We start from the raw sequence: 7115 nt of genomic DNA on the forward strand, positions 1-7115 counted from the left end.
TTGAGCCTGACAGTCGAGGCTGAGGTGAACCATGTTCACACCACTGCACTCCAGCCTAGACAACAGAGGAGACCTGGCCTCAAAAATAAAATAAAATATAAATACCAGGCAAAAGCTGGAGTGAGCTGAGGTCGTGCCACTGCACTGGGTGACAGAGAGAGACTCCATCTCAAAAAGAAAAAAAAAAAAAAAGATACCAGATCAACTAACTGAATTAAATAACAAAACAGTTCTGGGCCAGGCGCGGTGGCTCACACCTGTAATCCCAGCACTTGTGGGATGCTGAGGTGGGTGGATCACAAGGTCAAGAGATCGAGACCATCCTGGCCAACATGGTGAAACCCCACCTCTACTAAAAATACAAAAATTAGCTGGGCGTGGTGGCAGACACCTGTAGTCCCAGCTACTCGTGAGGGTGAGGCAGGAGAATTGTTTGAACCAGGAGGTGGAGGTTATAGTGAGCCATGATGGCGCCACTGCACTCCAGCCTGGGCAACAGTGTGAGACTCTGTTTTCTAAATAAAGAAATAAACAAATAAATAAATAAAAACAGCTCTAATGATGTCCTACGGTGAGATCAGAGCCACTGAGGGACAGCAGAAGCAGCCATCCCTAGGACTCCAACTTGTGTGCAGTCTTCTCAGGCTCAAACTTTTGGGATCAATGACCAGGGAAACAGCTGGAAGTAGAAAGAGTAGCAGCTCCTATAGGACGCAGTTTAAACTCCCTAGCCTTACATGTAAAGCCAAACTCGAACAAGCTCCCAGCTACCTTTCAAACCTCACTTCTACTACTTCTTTCCTTCTAATTTTTGGGGGTGATCATGTTTCTTACGCATTCTTGACTACATCCCTTTGACCAGGGTGCATGTTTCTTCTAGAATGCTTTCCTTACCTACCATCTCAGAAGATAGTGGGTGCCCATCCTTAAAAACCTGACAAATTACTTAGTCTCTCTGTATCTCATTTTCCTCAACTGTAAAATTAAAAAAAAAAAAAAAAGGTATCTATTTTGCAGGATTATTTTGAAAAATAGCTAAGTTAACACATGTAAAGCGCTTACAACAATACCTGACACATAAGTTCCCAATATATAGTTGTAATGAAGATACCTTTAAATAGCCAAAAGCCTCCACTTATATTTCCAGCTTTGACTTATCTCTAATTATGAGGCTGATAATCAATTTAGTAATCAATTGAGCATTTACTATATGCCTGGTAGAGTGCTAAGGTCCTTTACGTGGATGACAGCAATTAAGCAGTCCTCATAGCAACCCTAAAATGTAGAATATTATTACATTCATTTTACAGATGCGGAAACAGTTTCAGGAAGGTGAAGTACCTTGCCCAAAGTCACACTGCTTAGTGTGACTCTAAAGAGCAGGATGTTAACAACCACATCATTTCCTCAGCAGCCTTTCCCTAAGGTTGCAGCCAGCGAAGTAGTTTCTGTACATCTCCCCTTGAAGCCACAAAGCTTCACTCACACACTCCGTTCCACAATAGGACCCAGAACCTAGAAAGAGAGGAAGCAAATCACAACACGTATCTACCCTTGCATTGTCAACAAGAGCAATCCTGCCAGCTCCCCAGTCTCAGTGTGATTACCAAATCAGTAAAGCGTGTACAATTATCCAATTCACTCCAGACATATATGCCAACTAAGTTTAAGTACTATAATATTAGGATGAAAGCCAAATACTAAAAACTAGTCAGAATGCGTTTAACAGCAGCAGTGATGGAGGCCAAACTCTAGCCAAGTCTCAGGGAAACTCGTGGACTGGGCTAACCGAACAACAAACAGGAAAAGTCAGAAAGAAGAAGTTTGGGGCCTCAGAATCTACCTCTACAAAGCCAAGAGGGGAGGTTTCCCTCAGCAATTCCAGGAAGGAGTTTTTGTTTTGTTTTTTGTTTTTTGTTTTGTTTTGTTTTGTTTTGTTTGAGAAAGGGTTTCGTTCTCTCACCCAGGTTGGAGTGCAATGGTGTGATCATAGCTCACTGCAGCCTCAAACTCCTGGACTCAAGCAATCCTCCCACCTCAGTCTCCCAAAATGCTGGAATTACAGGCATGAGCCACTGCACCTAGTCTATTAAAGGTTTTTACAGATAATTTTTATCTTGAGCCGCCCAAGGTTTGTCATTTATGAAAAGCAAAACTTGAACCCAGCAAAACATTTACTGTTTTGCTTGAACCTAGCAAAAAAAGAACTGTGCTTCTGATTACTGTTTTTGTTTCCAAGGCTAATAAGGAGCTGTTTTCTTAACCACAATTTGAAAGTGCCGAGTTGAAAAAGTACGTATTACCATGGATACAACTTATTAAATTGGTGGACATTAGCTAAGTTGACACTGATGGGGTGAGGAAAACAGAGAGGTGAAAAAAGTGTAGGCCTTCTATAGACCTGGGTACATATGCCAGCTCTACAAATTTCTAGCTGCATATATTGGGCAAATTCTTTAATCTGAGCCTCATTTTTCTCACATGTAAAATGGTGAGAAACCTGGGAACGTGATGGAAAGGCAAAACTCTCAGATCCTACTGCAGACCTGTTGAATAAGGCACTAGTGGTGGGCCGCCGCAATGCCCTTACAAGATCTACTGGTGATACTGATGCACAGTGAAGTTTAAGAACCACTGCTCTACGTTATAGCAACTTGGTAGCCTTGATTGCACATTGTAATCATCTGATCAACCTTTGGAAAATACTGATGCCTTGGTCCCACCCCTAGAATTTCTGATATAATTAGTCTGAGGCATAGGCTTCAGACTTCTGAAGACCACCTCCTACCACTGTTTTGGGTGATTCTAGTATGTAGTCCATGTTGTGACTCCTGCCTTACAGGGTTGTAAGGATTAAATGATTTAATATATCTTCAGTAACTGGCACACAGTCTTGCGCACAGCAGACACTCAATACATGTACGCTTACCTCAATAGAGAGTATCTTAATTTTATACTGTTTTCATTAAAATTTCAGATTGGAAGGAAATACACAAAAATATTAATAGTGGTTTTCTCTGAGTTGGTGGGATTGCTAGTGATTTTTATATTGTCTTTTTTATTCTTTTCTAAAATTTTCCAAAAGGCATTAACATCTATAATTTTTTTTTTTTTTTTGAGAGGGAGTCTTGCTCTGTCACCCAGGCTGGAGTGCAATGGCACAATCTCAGTTCACTGCAACATCTGCCTCCCAGGTTCAAGCAATTCTTCTGTCTCAGCCTCCCGAATAGCTGGGACTACAGGCGTGTACCATCACACCTGGCTAATTTTTGTATTTTTAGTAGAGACAAGGTTTTGCCATGTTGGCCAGGCTAGTTTCGAATTCCTGACCTCAGGTGATCCACTGCTTCGGCCTCCCAAAGTTGCATTACATTTATAATCACAAAAATAAAACACAAAAATAAACACAACTAAATTTCAATAAATAATAGTCTTTAGAATATTACCTTATAAACCCGATCTTATAATTATCCTGTCTCTGTCAATTAATCAATGGGGAAATCACATTATTTTCACCTTCTAGATGGAGAAACTGAATCATAGACGGACAGTCTACCTAAGTTTGTACTGGATTCTGCTGGCAGTTAAAGTCAAAATAGCTAATATGATAACTGCAACTAATTTATCTTCTCTATAACATCTCATATCCTTCAGAACCATATTCTTTCTGGGTATGACAAAAAATGGGGAACTGAAGGCTTCAGCACTGAAGCTGCTCAAGTTCATTTGATTCCTAAGAACCACCTTCAGCCCCTATCACCACTCCAACTGGCTTATGTAATCTTCCTCTATAAAAACAACCCCAGAAACTGCATTCACACATTGCTGTGAAAATCAAAGAGGCAGTCTTGAATTTTTTTGTTTTGTTTGTTTTTGTTTTTGTTGAGATGGAGTCTTGCTTTGTTACCAGGCTGAGTGCAGTGGCACCATCTCGGCTCACTACAACCTCCGCCTCCCAGGTTCAAGAAATTCTCCTGCCTCAGCCTCCCGAGTAACTGGAACTACAGGTGCACACCGCCATGCCCGGCTAATTTTTTTTTTTTTTTTTTTGTATTTTAGTAGAGACGGGGTTTCACCATGTTACCCAGGCTGGTCTCAAACTCCTGAGCTCAGGCAATCTGCCCACCTTGGCCTCCTAAAGTGCTAGGATTACAGGTGTGAGCCACCGTGAGCTGCAACTTGAATTTTGAAAAAACCACTGAAATATGTGGTGTCATGGGAAAAGCAGCAGCGAGGAAGTCTGAGTTTTGTTCTAGAGCAACAGCTACCATACATTCACAGGCACCACATTCACAGTGCCTTACAGTGTACCAGGCACCAGGCTAGGCATTTTACAAGCATTTATTAAGTAAGACTGGATTACAGCAGTGGTTCTCAAACTTTAGAGTGCATCAGAGTCACCTGGAGGGCTTGTTAAAACACAGATTGTGGCTAGGTGTAATGGCTCATGCCTGTAATCCCAGCACTTTGGGAAGCTGAGGCAGGCAGATCACCTGAGGTCAGAAGTTCAAGACCAGCCTGGCCAACATGGCAAAACCCCCATCCCTACTAAAAATACAGCAATTAGCCTGGCATGGTGGCACACACCTGTAGTCCCAGCTACTCAGGAGGCTGAGGCAGGAGAATCGCTTGAACCTGGGAGGGACAGGTTACAGTGAGCCAAGATCATGTCACTGCTCTCCAGCCTGGGCAACAGAGTGAGATTCAGTCTCAAAAAAAAAAAAATACAGAAAACAAAAAAACACAGATTGCTAAGCCCCCACCCCCAAATTTCTGATTCAACATGTTTGAGATGAGGCCCAGGAATGTGCATTTCTTTTCTTTTCTTTTTTGAGATGGAATCTTGCTCTGTTGCCCAGGCTGTAGTGCACTGGCACGATCTCAGCTCACTGCAACCTCTGTCTCCCAGGTTCAAGCGATTATCCTGCCTCAGCCTCCCAAGTAACTGGGACTACAAGCACGTGCCACCACACCTGGCTAATTTTTGTATTTTTAGTAGAGACAGGGTTTCACCACATTGGCTAGGCTGGTCTTGAACTCCTGACCTCGTGATCCACCCACCTCAGCCTCTTAAAGTGCTGGCATTACAGGCGTGAGTCACCGCACCTGGCCAAGAATGTGCACTTCTAACAAGTTTCCTGTTGATGCTGATGCTGCAACTCAACCACACTTTGAGGACCACTGGATTAGATCATCCCTTCCAGCTCTCATATTCCGCTTGAACTCAAACCCCAATTCTTATCCTATGGCCGTACACTAAAACTTAGAACTAAATCCCAAAAACTCTCAATGTTCTTGTCACAATCCCCTATGACCCCTATGACCACTTGGTCCCAATGAGAGAGTTTGTGAATGTGAGAAGTTGTAAATGTGAATCCAGCAAAGTCAATGTACCAGCACCTAAGGCACCTGTGATGACCCTCTGTAGTTGGGAAGACCCAAACCAAGTTCCAGCCCCCAAGCACATACCAGTGTTTTGTTTTTTGTGTTTTGTTTTGTTTGATTTTTCTTTTGAGACAAAGTGTTTCTCTGTCACCCAGGCTGGAGTCCAATGGCACGCTCTCTGCTCACTGCAACCTCTGCCTCCAGGGTTCAAGCAATCCTCCTGCTTCAGTCTCCTGAGTAGCTGGAATTACAGGCACGCGCCATCATGCCTGGCTAATTTGTATTTGTATTTTTGGTAGAGAGGGGGTTTTGCCATGTTGCTCAGGCTGGTGTCGAACTCCTGGGCTCAAGAGATCCACCCACCTCGGCCTCCCAAACTGCTGGGATTACAGGCGTGAGCCACTGAGCCCAGCCCCAGTTCTCTTAATAATAAAGTCCTGGTCATCAGAAGTAGGATCTCCAGTCAATCACAGACACAGCCAACAAATCACCCTCAATTGTCATTTATGCATCTTTTCCTACACAAAGGTTGGTATCACATATTAAAGCCTTTTCCTTCCACCACCAATAGAGGGCCTGGCCTGCTATGAAAAAGAAGAGAAAGCATGATACTAGAATGTTATTAAGACCTTACAATGCTTTAAAATTTACAAATACATTACAATAACCATTGTTGCATTAAGGATTCACAACAATACTCTGAAGTAGATATTATTACTCTGTTTTATAGCTGAGGAAACAAAGGCTCAGATAGACTTAGTGATTTGGCCAAAGCTCCAGAGTTAATGAGAAATAGAACTGGGACAACTAGAACCCAGTTTTCCTGCATTCCAGCCTAGACATATTTCCACTGCGTCTGGATCCAAAGTTCAAATTAAAATTTCTCTTCCTAACTCCCTCCATCCTTAGCATATTAGCAAGAATGAATCATTATGGGTAACTAGACGAAGAGCTCTAATTGCAGGTCTCTGAAAATGGAGATGTTTAATTACATAGTTACATATGTGATTTATCAACCAGTTTTGATCGTTGACAATTCTCTTTAAAGAATTATTTTCCTCTAAAAATTAAAGTAATATATTTTTTAATCTCCCCTGGAATGCTTTGTTTTCATTCAAATAAAGAGGTGACTGTTTCTTATAAGTGTCATGATTTCTAGGCAATTGGTCTAATGTCAGACAGGCATGAATTCCTGGTAGATTTATCACGATCAGGTCTGAAACTGCAGAGGCTTTATCTAGAAACAATAATCATTTTCTGGACAAAGCTAAATCACAGGCATTTATTTGTCTGAAGTAAGAGGAGTCACTCTTTGAGAAAGCCTAAACCTTTCATTCCTAATTCTCTTTGAGCAGGAATCTTCTCCAAATACTACCCACCTTGAAAGATGCTAACACAAATTTGGTTTTGCCCTAGAGAGGGAAAAGGTGAAGGGCCATTATGTCAAAAGAGCAGAAAATGTCAAAGTTCCCAGTGTTACTGAGGCAGGCCAAGGATGAGGAATGAGCCTCTTGATGTTCATAAAAGCGATTTGGGCTTAGATCAGGATTAGGTCTCAAGGACATGACCAACTGCTGAAGCAGGCTGAAGCAATACTGTCAGTTTGCTTCTAAGTGCCCCAGGAGGGTCAGCTCCTGCTACTCCTTTCTCCCAGGATCCAAGAGGACTTGTCTCAACATTAAGACCTGTTTTCTACTTTACTAGGTAACACTATGCGCTCGTGCTCAGAG

This window comes from Rhinopithecus roxellana, chromosome 11 (genome assembly GCF_007565055.1).
Source record: "Rhinopithecus roxellana isolate Shanxi Qingling chromosome 11, ASM756505v1, whole genome shotgun sequence".
NCBI lineage: Eukaryota > Metazoa > Chordata > Mammalia > Primates > Cercopithecidae > Rhinopithecus > Rhinopithecus roxellana.